This window comes from Pipistrellus kuhlii, unplaced genomic scaffold (genome assembly GCF_014108245.1).
Source record: "Pipistrellus kuhlii isolate mPipKuh1 unplaced genomic scaffold, mPipKuh1.p scaffold_m20_p_48, whole genome shotgun sequence".
In the NCBI taxonomy this organism is placed as follows: Eukaryota; Metazoa; Chordata; class Mammalia; order Chiroptera; family Vespertilionidae; genus Pipistrellus; species Pipistrellus kuhlii.
In genome coordinates, this window is record NW_023425549.1 from 2,321,396 (window position 1) to 2,335,403 (window position 14,008).

General features: G+C 41.9%; 1 protein-coding gene and 1 pseudogene across 5 annotated transcripts in view; both read right to left on the bottom strand.

Moving 5' to 3' along the window:
- The window catches only part of LOC118704856 (katanin interacting protein), a 187,453-nt gene that overhangs the window by 173,328 nt on the left and 117 nt on the right, over window positions 1-14,008 (bottom strand). The window lies entirely within an intron of this gene.
- LOC118704912 lies at window positions 10,405-11,626 on the bottom strand (annotated as a pseudogene).

Here is a 14,008-nt window from a genome sequence, read left to right on the forward strand (position 1 = left end):
ATTTTGTGTAGTAAGAGAAATAGACAAATCCCTAGTAGTCCAGGTAAAAACCACACAAGAACAGAAGAGACCAGGCATGCTGACACCATACTTTCTATAAGACCTTACTGATTCAACCATCACCTGTTTTGTAGCTTGTGATTATTTACACAAGCTAGGCTAAATTTCATCAGAGCATTATTAATTCTTTGAGAGAGTTTGCTAAGCAAATGAACAGTATACACAGGGAAATGTTAAATATTTGCTCTGGGGGGGGAGCAAAAGCAAATGAGCAGCTTTAAAATCCTTTGTAATTACAATATATTGATGTGCTGAACTTTTGTCTAATTATTATGTTCCTTGAAAATTGAGTAGAATTTTTTTCTAAACCATCTGGTACTTCTTTAAAAATATATATCTTTTATTGATTTTTTTACAGAGAGGAAGGGAGAGAAATAGAGAGTTAGAAACATCGATGAGAGAGAAACATTGATAAGCTGCCTCCTGCACACCCCCTACTAGAGATGTGCCCGCAACCAAGGTACATTCCCTTGACTGGATGGAACCTGGGACTTTTCAGTCCACAGGCCTAGGCTCTATCCACTGAGCCAAACCGGTTTTGGCCCATCTTGTACTTTTAAAGCACTAGAGGAAATTAGACTTTTAACATAAAGGTGAACATTTTCACTGACAGAAAACTCACACATTGCCAATTTACCTTTATGAAAACAAAAATATCAAACTGTGTTTTTTCTTTTAAACCTAGAGTGAGTTATTACAAAGATTATTGTTTTGCTAGAGGGCTTCATCGGATCCCCTGCTCCCTCTCCTGTCAGTGGTTTGGAGGAGGTCCACCCAATTGCAGAGAGCATTAGCTACTACGTAGGAGCACTTTTTATATGCTAGATCTGCTGTTCAGTGCACTCATGCATGGTCTCATTGAATCCACAACGAGGAACTCATCAATGGATTACCAAACAAAAAAAGTAAGATTCATCATCATCTCCACTTTATTGACAGGAAAACTAAGGCTGAGAGAGGTCAGGGTAACATCTGAGATTAAAATTCAAGGTGACTGGCTATATGGCCCCCCAAACTACCCGCTTTACATCACAGTGCAACACAGAGCCCAAGGCCAAAACCAATGAGCCAGGAAAAAGGTTGTGGGAAAGGTCTGTTCTAGCTGTGTGGCTCTAGAATACAGCCTATTTTTCCCTCACCCACTCAACCAGAGGAGAACCCTAATAAGGATTATCTAGCTGGCTGGAATCACAACTCATGAAGGTTTATCCAATAGATATCCTATCTAATAAAGAGGGAATATGCTAATTGACCTTCATGCCATTACAAAGATGGCAGTGCCCACAGCCAATGAGGAGGGAATATGCTAATTACTGTCCCACCCTCAAAGACGGTGGCACCCTCAGCCAATAAGGAGGGAATATGCTAATTGACTGTCATGCCCTCAAAGACGGTGGCACACACAGACACAAGATGGCAGTACCCAGTCTCCTCAGCCCGCAAATGCAGAAGGCACACAGCAAGGCCCGGCCTGACCCCAGGTGGGCCTGGCCACTCTGCGCACCTGCCTCTGGAGTCCCTCTGATGCCCAGGGCTGGCCCGAGGTGAAGGCAAGTCTCGGATGGCAGCTGCCCAGCCACCCAGGGCTGCCAGAGGCTCAGGTAACAAGGGCTGATCAAGGCTTGTGCTACCGGCAGTGGCAGCAGCAGAGGTGTGATGGGGCGTCGCCTCCTGCCCCTGAGGGCTCCCAAACTGTGAGAGGGGGCAGGCCAGGCTTAAGGGACCCCCCACCCCCTCCAGTGCATGACTTTTCATGCACCAGGTCACTAGTGTGCCTATAAAAAGGTATATAAGTCAAAGTTTTAAAAATTGAAATGGAAAAAGGGGTCCTTTGAAATCTAATCTTAGGAAAATACTTTCTTAAAGACAACCAAGTTTTTCCTTTGGAATCAATCTGAAAACGAACAGGTTCCTCCACTGGGGCATAAAAATGCCCTCGGACAGCAGTTGCCAACTGGTTGTCTGCGGATGACTGGTGGTCCGTGAGGTCCAAAAGTTTGGCAGCCACTGCTCTAGGAGAGCTGAGATGATAACACTTAGAGGTGATTAAGCTGACTTCTTGAAAATGGTTTAGCAATGTTTCTCAACGTGTATTTCACTGATCCTGTGAGGAAGAGAGGTTCCCAAGCACAAAACAATTTTCATCATAATTCCAAGACTTTTTCACTGTGTTGATCATTTGTATTGATGATGCAAAAGCAACAGTAGGTAAAATTGCTTGTAGCCTAAGTGGATACAAGGCAGAGGCACCAAACTGTACTAATAGTCATTGTTCTTTACTTACATGTACTCACAATAAAATAACCAAAAAAATCACTTTTACTTACAATGTCCTGAAGAAACAGTAAAAGTTACTTTATTACATCTCATGAGTACACATTTTTAAATATTTTGTGTGAAAAAAAAAGGGAAGTATACTTAAAGTGTGTCTGCTACAAGCACAAGTACAATGGCTAATCCCCAAAAACACTGCATGACTGAGTTGCCAGCTGAACTAGCCATACATTGTATATTGTATATGTCATTTTTATTTTTATTTATTTTTATTTTTTTAATAAGTTTTTATTGTTCATATTATTACAAATGTTCCTTCCCCCCCACCACCACTGCTCTCCTCCACCAGGTTCCACCGCACCCTCTGCCCTTTCCCCACTCCCCATTGTCCTCATCCATAGGTGCACAGTTTATGTTCAGTCTCTTCCCACGCCCCCCTCTCCCCTTTTCCCCAAGAATCGTCAGTTCACTCCCCTTCCATACCTCTGATTCTCTTATATTCAACAGTTACTATTGTTCATCAAATTTTTTTTTTAATTTCCTTGGTTTTTAGATTCACTTGTTGATAATTACGTATTTGTTGTTCATAATTTTTATCTTTGTTTAGTTTCTCTTCTGAAAGAACCCCCTTCAGCAATTCATATAATTCTGGTTTGGTGTTGATGAACTCCTTTAGCTTTTTTTTATTAGTGAAGCTCTTTATCTGACCTTTGATTCTGAGTGATAGCTTTGCTGGATAGATTATCTTTGGCTGTAGGTTCTTACTATTCATCACCTTTAATATTTCTTGCCATTCCCTTCTGGCCTGCATGGTTTCTGTTGAGAAGTCAGCTGACAATTGTATAGGTGTTCCTTTATAGGTAACTACCTTCTTTGCTCTTGCTGCTTTTAATATTCTCTCTTTGTCTTTTGCTCTTGGAATTTTAATTATGATGTGTCTTGGTGTGGTCCTCTTTGGATTCCTTTTGTTTGGAGTTCTGTGCGCTTCCTGGACTTGTAAGTCTAATTCTTTCCCCAGGTGGGGGAAGTTTTCTGTCACTATTTCTTTCAGTATGTTTTTCGATATCTTGCTCTCTCTCATCTTCTGGGACCCCCATAATTCTGATGTTGGTTTGCTTGAAGTTGTCCCAGAGGTTTCTTACATTATCTTCAATTTCCTGGATTCTCTTGCCTTCTAGCTTCTGTGGAGGAGTGTCTTCTGGCTCTTTATGTTCCAAATCTTTGACTTGATTCTTGCGATCTTCCCTTCTGTTTTTAGGACTCTGTAAAATATTTTTTATTTCAGACAATGTATTCTTTATTTCTTGTTGATCCCTTATCATTTCTTGATGACTCCTTATTAATTCTAGTTGATCTCTTTTCATATCCTCATATCGTATTTTTCGGACCATAAGACGCACTTTTTTCCCCCCAGAAGTGGGGGGAAAAAGTCCCTGCGTCTTATGGTCCAAATATAGCCTACACATATACTTTAATAAAAAAGTTTTTTTACTTGCCCGGCTCTGTGTGGTCTCTGTGTGCTGCCGGCTCTAAAATGGTTCTAAATGCTGCTGTTTACTTTACAGGGTTGATTACATGTGTTTATGACTGTGATGTTGGGTTTTAATGCACATAAAATATTTTAGGACACTATTTGTTTCAGAATCTTTTTTTCTTCATTTCCCTTCTCTAAAAACTGGTGTGTCTTATGGTCCGGAGCGTCTTATGGTCCGAAAAATACGGTAGGTCTTATCCATCTTTTCTAGGAAATTCTTGAAAAACCTTATAAGCGTAGATTTGATCTCTATATCCAGACGCTTTTTGTCCTCCATTTCTTTCGTTTGTGATCTATTTTGTTGTCGCATTTCGCAGTTACAGATGGGACGGGGTTTCAGGGTGGAGCCTGCAGCTGTGGCTTCCGTCAGCCCTGCCCTATGCGGGTCCGTCAGTGCTCGCTGCCGGTGCCTCTGAGAGAAAGGTGCCCTCGATTTTCGCCTGCTGCCAAACAGTCTATGCTCTCCCCCAATGAGCCCGGTATTGGGGTTCAGTTCAGTTGGAAGTGGAGTTGGAGGTGGCGTTCAGAGCAGTCTGGAGCCCCAGTCTCCTTCCCGCCAGGGCACTCCCACGGCACAGCCGACCGTCCCTTCTCTGCGCACAGTGCGCGCACCTCCTGGACCTCCTTTTGCCGCTCCCTGGCGTTCCATCTTACAGCCCCGCTCCCTATGGCTGTGCCTGAGTCCCTGGGGTCTGGCCTAGAACTGGGGTTCAGAGCTGTCGGGGGTGCAGCACAGTCGGAGTTTTATCTCCTTCCCGCTTGGGAACGCCCGCCAGGCACTCCACCTTCCCCTCCTCTCTGGCTCTGTCCTCTCCGCGCTCCGCGCCTTCGTACCTTGGGCTTTTCCAGCTCCTCCGCGCTTCCTTCTGGTTTTCTCCTTGCTTCTCGCTGTAGAATTTCCAGTCAGTCGACTTTCCTGTAGTTCTGGGTAATGTTCGTTTTATATTTTAGTTGTATTTTATTGAAATTGTTGTGTGTGGCTGCGGCTAGGTATTCACCTGGGCGCAGCCATCCTGGATCTCTATGATGTCATTTTTAAAGAAATCCAAGGTAGTGGCAGAGGAGGTAGGAGCTCACCTCCATTTACAACAGCTGAAATATTAAAAGGTGAAGAAAAAAGAGAGAACAAAGAAGAAAGGAGGAGGAGGATAGGTGTGGGGAGGAGGGGGAAGGAAGAAGAGGAGAATGAAAAGGGAAGAAAAAAAAAAACACAGAAGAACATAATTAAGAGAATAAAACAGCAGCCTAGCCAACATTGCTCAGTGTTTGAGCATCAACCTATGAACCAAGAGATCACAGTTTGATTCCTGGTCAGGGCACATGCCTGGGTTGCCAGCTCAATCCCCAGTGTAACGCATGCAGGAGGCAGCCAATCAATGATTCTCTCTCACCACTGATGTTTCTATACCTCTCTCCTCTCTCTTCCTCTCTGAAATCAATAAAAATATTTTTAAAAAGAAATAAAAGAATAAAACAGCAATAAATATAAAACTATCAATAATCATTTAAACGTAAATGGCTTAAATAATCCGATCAAAAGACATAAGGTAGCTAAGTAAATAAGAAAACAGGACCCATACACAAGCTGTCTACAAGAGACCTACTTCAGAACAAAAGCTACCCACAGACTGAAAGTAAAGGGTTGGGAAAACATATTTCATGCTAATGAAAAAGAAAATAAGTTAGGGTAGCAATACTTGTATCTTACAAAATAGACTTTAAAATATGGGTCTAGTAATAATTAATGTCGTTTTTAAACATTCGTTTAAAATCTTGCTTGGCGTTGACTTGTATTGACATAACCTTCAAACACGTGGTATCTACAGAACGTGTGAAGTGCAATTAACAAGTTTTGCTTGAAAAAGTTTGTGTTTGGTTTGGTTTTTGTTGCAAAACTAGGGCTATGAAGATGGCGGATGAAGAGCATATTCGGCACTGCATGCTTTACGAGTTCCAATTAGGAAGAAAAGCAAGTGAGGCTGCAAAAAACATCTGTAGTGCTCTTGGTCAAGATGCAGTTAGCGCCAGAAAATGCCAGCATTGGTTTGAGAAATTTCGCGAGGGAAATTTTTCGTTAGATGACAAGAGTGGTCGAGGCCGTGTGTCCAATTTTGATCAAGAAGCTCTTCAAGCTCTTTTGGTGCAAAATCCTCAAATTACCCAACAAGAGCTTGCGACAACTTTAAATTGTTCACAAAAAACAATTTCCAATCAATTGCATGCACTTGGCAAAGTCCAAAAGTTTGGAAAATGGGTTCCTCACGAGTTGACCGACAACAACCATAATCAAAGAGTCACAATTTGCAGTTCGCTCCTCTCTCCTCAAAACCGTTTGCCGTTTGTAGAACAAATTGTTACCGGAGCTGAAGAATGGGTGCTGTATGTTAATTTGAAAAGACGGCCTCAATGGTTGGACAAAAATGAGGCTCCGCAGCCCACGCCAAAACCTGACTTGCATGCGAAAAAAGTGATGTTGCGTGTTTGGTGGAATTTTAAAGGAATTCTTCATTATGAACTTTTACCATCTAACCAAACCATTACAAGTGCAGTGTATAGTGCCCAATTGGAAAGGTTAGCCCAAGCTTTAAGAGAAAAAGAACCCGCGCTGATTAATCGGAAGGGCGTGATTCTTCACCACGATAACGCACGACCGCATACTGCAAGAATCACTGCTGAAAAACTGCGCCAGTTGGAATGGGAAGTTCTCCCTCAACCTGCATATTCTCCTGATATTTCCCCTTCCGATTACCATTTGTTTCGTTCTTTGCAAAACTTTCTTCTTGGAAAAAAATTTAATAACGAAGAATGCCTCAAAAATGCATTGACCGAATTTTTTGCATCAAAATCACAAGAATTTTACAACAGAGGGATTAAAATGCTTCCTGAGCGTTGGACACAAGTAGTAGAAAACAACGGCAACTACAATATATTGTTGATTAAATTTTGTTGTATTGTTTAAATAAATTCGATTTTAAAAAGTATTAGAAAACGACATTAATTATTACTAGACCTAATAAAAGCTATAGTAAGAGACATAATGATAAAGGGAGCAATCCAACAATATTTTACATAGGAACACCTAAATATGCAAAGCAAATTTTGATGGACATAAAAGAAGAGATTGACTGTAATATATTCATAGTAGGGCACTCTAACATGCCACCCATAGCAATGGATAGATCTTCCAGACAGAAAATCAATAAGGAAACAGTGACATTAAATAACACTCTAGATTAGATGGTTTAAATTATAACTTCAGAGCATTTCACCCCAAAGCAGCAGAATACATATTCTATTAGGTGCGCATGAAACATTTTCTAGGATAGAATACATACTAGGACACAAAGCAAGTCTCAGCAAATTTAAGAAGATTGAAATCATATCAAGCATCTTAGCTAACCACAATGTATGAAACTAGAAATCAATCAAAAGAAAAAAACTGAAAAACACACAAAGACATGGAGGCTAAATAATATGTTACTCAATAATGAATAGTTTAATAGTGAGATCAAAGAAGAAATCAATAGATACCTTGAAACAAATGAAAATAAGAACACAACAACCCAAAATCTAAGGGACACAGCAAAAACAGTCCTAAGATAGAAATTCATAGCATTGCAAGACTATCTAGAAACAATAAAAATTTAAAACAATCTACCTTTACACTTAAAGGAATTTCAAAAAGAAAAACCAACACAAAAGCAGGAAGGAAAGAATAAAGGGAGCCTAAAAAAAAAACAACAATAAAAAAGGTCAGTTATACCAAGAGCTGGTTCTTTGAAATGATAAACAAGATAGATAAACCTTTAACCAGACTCATTAAGAAAAAAAAGAGAAAGGACCCAAATAAATAACCCAGAAATGAAAGAGGAGAAGTAACATCAACACCAAAGAAATACAAAAGACTGTAAAACAATATTATGAGCGATGATATGCCAATAAATTGGACAAAATGAATAGATTCCTGAAAACATATAATCTTTCAAAACCAAATCAGGAAGAATCAGAAAATTTGAATAGACAGATTGCAACTAGTGAAACTGAAGCAGTAATCAAAAAACTCCGAACAAACAAAAGTCCTAAACTTTGCTTCAAAGGTAATTTTTACCAAACATTCAAAGAACTAATACCTATCCTTTGTAAACTATTCCAAATGATTTAAGATGAAGACTTCCAAACTCATATTACAAGGCTAGCATTATCCTAATTCCAAAACCAGATAAAGACATTACAAAGAAAACAATTATAGGCTAATATTCCTAAACATAGATGCTAAAGTCCTCAGCAAAATATAAGCAAACTGGATTCAGCAATACATTAAAAAGATTATGCAACATTATCAAGTAGGATTTATTCCAAGGGTGTAAGGTTAGTACAACATTGGCAAATCAATAAGCGTGATACACCACATAGACAACATGAAGGGTAAAAATCATATGATCCTATCAATAGATGCAGAAAAAGCATTTTTTAAAATCCAGCACCTCTCCTAATATATAAAATCCCTGGGTCATAACAACTGGTAATGAATGAGGCTCAACCAACCAGAAGTCAGTCCTGCAGTCAGCACTGGGTTTCCTTGGCAACCCAGTGGTGACTGCTTCCCCTGAAGGAGCAGTGCAGTGCCCCAACACTGACTGCTAAGGAGGCTGCAAATCAGGGCCAGAGAGAGACCTGAAGAGAGAAGCAGGGACTGATCTGTTGCCTCCATGGCAGCTTTTGATCAGCACTTGCCTCTCTCTCTCAGTCTGGCCAGCAGCTATGCTTCCATTTCTCTCCAGGCCTCCACCAGAACTGCTGATCAGCCCCGTTTTTTTTCTGATCAGGCCCCACTGATAGGCCCAGAGATGTAACTGGCATAGAAACCAACCAATCAGAACCAAATCTGGGTGAAGTGTGAGGAACCAATGGCTGTGTAGGAGGCGGAGCTTTTGACGCTGACAGGCATAGAAATTGACCAATCAGAACCAAATCTGGGTCAATTGTGAGGAGCCAATAGCTGTGTAGGTGGCAGAGCTTTTGACATGACTGGCATCAAAACTGACCAATCAGAACCAAATTGGCCAACAGAGGAGGGCAGTTAGGGGCAAGATCAGGCTGGCAGGGGAGGGAAGTTGGGAGCAACCAGGCTGGCAGGGGAGGGCAGAGATCAGGCTCGCAGGGGAGGGCAGTTAGGAGCAAAAAGACCTGCAGGGGAGGGTAGCTGGAGGCAAGATCAGGCAGGCAAAGGCAATTGGGGGCAGATCAGGCCATCAGGGGAGAATAGTTGGAGGCAAAATCAGGTGGCAAGGGAGGGCACTAAGGAGTGATCAGGCAGACAGGTAGAGGCAGTTAGGGACAATCAGGCAGGCAGGCAAAGGCAGTTAGGGGCTATCAGGCAGGCAGATAGGTGAGCAGGTAGGAGCCAACTGTCCCAGATTACAAGAAGGATTGGAGAGGGTACAGGCTAGGCTGAGGGACCCCCCACCCCCAGGCACAGATTTCATGCACCAGGCCACTAGTTTATGATAAAAACCCTCACAACTAGGAACAGAGGGAACATACTTCAACATAATGTTCTGGTGAGGATGCAGAGAAAAAGGAACCTCGTGCACTGCTGGTGGGAATGCAGACTGGTGCAGCCACTATGGAGAACAGTATGGGGTTTCCTCAAAAAATTAAAAATGGAACTTCCATTTGACCCAGTAATCCCACTTCTAGGACAATATCCCTAGAAAACAGAAACACCAATCAGAAAGGATATATGTACCCCTATGTTCATAGCAGCACAATTCACCATAGCTAAGATTTGGAAATAGCCTAAGTGCCCATCAGCAGATGGATGGATTAAAAAACTGTGGTACATCTACACAATGGAATATTATGCTGTTGTAAAAAAGAAAGAACTCTTACCATTCACAACAGCATAGATGGACCTGGAGAGCATTATGCTAAGTGAAATAAGCCAGTGGGAGAAAGATAAATATCGCATGATTTCACTCATTTGTGGAATATAATGAACAAAAATAGATCCAGAGATAGAGAAGCATCCAAAAGACCACCAAACCTCAGAGAGAGGGCAGGGGGAATTGGGGGGGGAGGGGGCGGGTGTAAGAGACCAACAAAGGATTTGGATGCATGCATATAAGCATAACCAATGGACACAGACACTAATGGGGTGAGGGCATGTGCTAGGGGAGGTGGGGGGAGCGAGGTGGGGGTGGGGGGAGGTTCCGGGGAGAGATCAACAGGGGAAAAAGGAGTCATGTGTACTAATTTAAACAATAAAGAATTAAAGGGGGGAAAAAAGGACAAGCTCTATTCAGATTTGGGTGGTTTAGCAAACACTTTTTCAAATACAGTACAAAGGTAAACCTTTCATTTCAGGGAAACAACTGACAATATCTGTTGCTAATGATAAAATTCAAGCTTCCAAGTGTAAGCAAATAGAAAGCTTGTTTGTTTAATAGCTGGAGTTTAATAGCATCCCAACAGTTAAACTCTTTTTACAAAAATAAGATAGGTGGTGATATTAATAAATGTGCTTTTTTTAAATTAATATTGCAAAGGAAGCTTTATAGTCAATGAAAATACAGTACTTTGGACTGGCCAAAATGCACAGTACACATGAAATCAAGGTCATGTACTTTACTTATTGACCATGTGACTACAGTGCAAAAGGTCACTGTTCCAACAGCCTTTACCAAGTAATCTTCCAAATGGCTTTTAAATAAAGTTCTTAAATTGTAGCAATGAACAAAAAGACAAGATACACTTAAACAATACTGCAGTTTATCAAAAGACACATAAGAAATTTCAACTTATGTCTTTGACAGTTATAAAAATCAACATTTGGCTAAGTTATAAACATGTTTATAATGCAATTATTTGCATAATTCTAATAATGGTAATGATGGCTATAAGATCAGAATAGGTTAAAAGAACAACTTAAAAACATAAAAATACATAGGCCAATATTTACCTGTAGAATATGTTCACTTATGACTAAAGTTCAGCATTTACTGTATTGCCACCACTCTAATTTTAAAAATCACACCCAAAGGGTAAGGCAAAACGAGCTAGCAACTGGCCTATTTGTTTACTTCTCAATTTGTGAAAATGTCCTTAATCTGTTGATGTAGCAAACAAATTTCAACTGTGCTATGCAAAAGAAGAGACGATAGCCTGCTTTGCAATGAACTTTAAAGTTCAATCGCACACAGGCAACATGCTATATATGAAAAAATTACTAACTGAACTACAGATATCAAATACTGAAAAAAGTTAACAGTTTATTATAATTTACTTTATTTAACAATCTAGGAAGTTCGCAGCCATCAGCAGTTCCAGTGCAGTTTCAGGTGCAATAGGGAATTCAGGAATCTCGTGGAGCTGTCAGTGTAGTGAATCTTGTAAGTAAAATACATGCACACTTTTGATAGCACACGTGAAGGGATCTCTCTAAAATTGACTTCATTCGTTTTGTTCTCAGCAAACTGACCTGGGCCACTCAACATGGCTTTTATTGTTCCTGATGTTAATGCATGTTCTCTTTTTACAATAAATTCATGACCATCTGAAGATATCAATCTGACATACATGGCATCAGGGCCTTCAGAGCCAGCATAGGTTTTCTCTTCTCCATCCATTATGTTCTTTGGAAATTCTACTTCGCTTCCACAGGAAGTTTAGTTGTTTCTCGTCAGTCCCACAGCCACCACGCCAGGTCCCCGAGCACCGACTGCCACAGCCCCCACTCCAGGGCCACCTCCCCCTCACCCCCACTGAATGAATGTGCTTTTTTTGATATTACATAATAACTAGAGGCCAAGTGCACGAAACTCATGCACTGGGGGGTGGGAATGGGGGGTCCCTCAGCCTAGCCTGCACCTTCTCTCAGTCCAGGACGGCTCACTCCTTACGGCTCACCTGCTCACTGCTCCTTACCTCTCAGCTCACTGCTCCTTAGAGCTGCTTCGAAGGTGGCAGAGGCTCCCACCAAGGCCTCCTGAGCTCACCAGCTGCCAGCTGCCAGCCATGAGCCCAGCTTCTGGCTGAGCTGAGCTCCCCCACTGACCACCAAGGGGCAGCTCCTGCATTGAGTGTCTTCCCCCTGGTGGTCAGTGTGCATCATTGCCACAAATGGTTCCACTGGTCATTCTGCTGTTCAGATGATTTGCATATTAGGCTTTTATTAGATAAAATATGCCATTTTCTATTGTGTAATGAGATTTCCAACGACAACATTTGGAAGAATTGCATAAATCACTGAAGTAACATTTTCCAAATGACCAATGCCTAAGTTATAAAATCATACATGGGTAAAATATCCAATGGAAAAGCAAGATGGACAAGTGGATTTTAATGTAACAGAGCACAAAACAGTTCACCAGAAAAGGCAATTAAAATATTCCATTACCACTGTACAGCTGTGTGACACCTGATTTTTTCATATACTAGTACATCAGCTAAAATAATAGCACAAGTCTGGTTGCTGAAGCCAAAATGAGAGTCTAGCTATTTTCTTTTCTTTTTCTTTTTTTAAAATATGTTTTCATTGATTTTAGAGAGAAGGGAGAGCAAGAGAGAAACATTGATGTGAGAGAAACATGAATCAGCTGCCTCCCACATGAACCCCAATTGGGGATCAAGCCCAAAACCCAGGCATGTTCCCTGAAGGGGAATCGAATTGGAGACTCCTCTGTGCACAGAACATGCTCAATCAATGGAGCCACACCGGCCATGGCAAGAGTCTAGCTATTTTCTGTTAAACCAGATACTGGGGAAATTTGGGGAAATGTAAAATAATCCCAATATTCCTACTAATTTGGGAGAGGGGGAATATAGCTGTTTTAACTAAAGGCATTATTATATTCAGAAGTAATGGGTTATTTTTTAAATTAATTGTTTTAAGATTTCCTCAACTTTAATTTCTGATTTGTTAAATAGCATAGCTATACATAATCATAGCTCTTTTGAGGTAACAGTTTAAAAGCATCCTGAGACCAAAAAGATTTGATGATTGTTCTATAGCTATATTACTCTGACCTTTCCACAGGGCAAGTTGGCAAATGGCATTTTATACTACCTCTGAAGTACAAAGGGCAACGATGTTTGAAGCACATAACAGACTGTAAATTAAATGTTTTCCACACGGCACTAAGTAGGTATCACAAAGGAACCAATTCACCAGAAGTGAGGGGCAGTGGTAAAATGAGGGGGAAAAATTATCTGGATTCCAGCACAGACCCTACTAGTCTCTCCAAACATTAGCTTTCCCATCTGCAAAATGAGATACCCGCATAAGCCTATTTTTAGACTGCTTCCAATGGTCAGTTCCAAGACTCTAATCCGGGACCCCTAAACGGCGGCCCAGAGCTTGCATCTGGCCTTCAGATGGGTTGGCCCTCATGGTGTTGAGAGGTGCCCCAAAGAAAGCCATTGGCAGGAGCTGAGTGAGAAGCCCCTCTTTCAGAAGTACTGATTTTCAGTCACAGCCCGGGCTGACCCTTGCAGACACCTGCATTTGCAGCCTCTGGAATGGAGGGTCTCTATAAAGCCCCTCCCAAACCTCCAACTCCACAATTCAGCTCCAGAGACAGTGTCTGGGATCCTTTCTCACTCTGCCACTTGCTGGCTGCTGGACGGGGGCAAGCTATTTAACTTCTCTGAGCTTTGGTCACCTCATTTGCTAAGTGGGATAGCAACACTCAACTCAAAGGGCTATTAGGAAGCTTGGCGAGGTGCTGCTTGACAGCACTAACGGAGCTCCTGGCACTGCACAGAACTAATTATTACCATCGAGGCACAGGAGAGGGTATTCCCTGTCTCCGCCCACCCCTCCCGGACCAAGTCCCGTTTTCCAGTAGGTTGACTGCACGCCCCAGGAGGAGGTTTACCGCCGCACCGACTCCCATACCCTACAGGTCCACGTCCTAGGGCACACAAGAGCCTCCCCAGACGCTTACTTCTTTCCCTGCCCAGACCCCTTCGCTGAGCCCCGGCCAGAACCGGGCTCCTACACCACCACAGCTCCACAGAGGCAGACACTGACCACTCCCCCAGCCTCTCCTCCCTCAGACCCGAGACCACCTTGGGTCAGGCAAGGTGGTCCAGGGATCTGTAGCTTGGCATTCTGGCCCCGGGGAGAGGGAGGGCGCT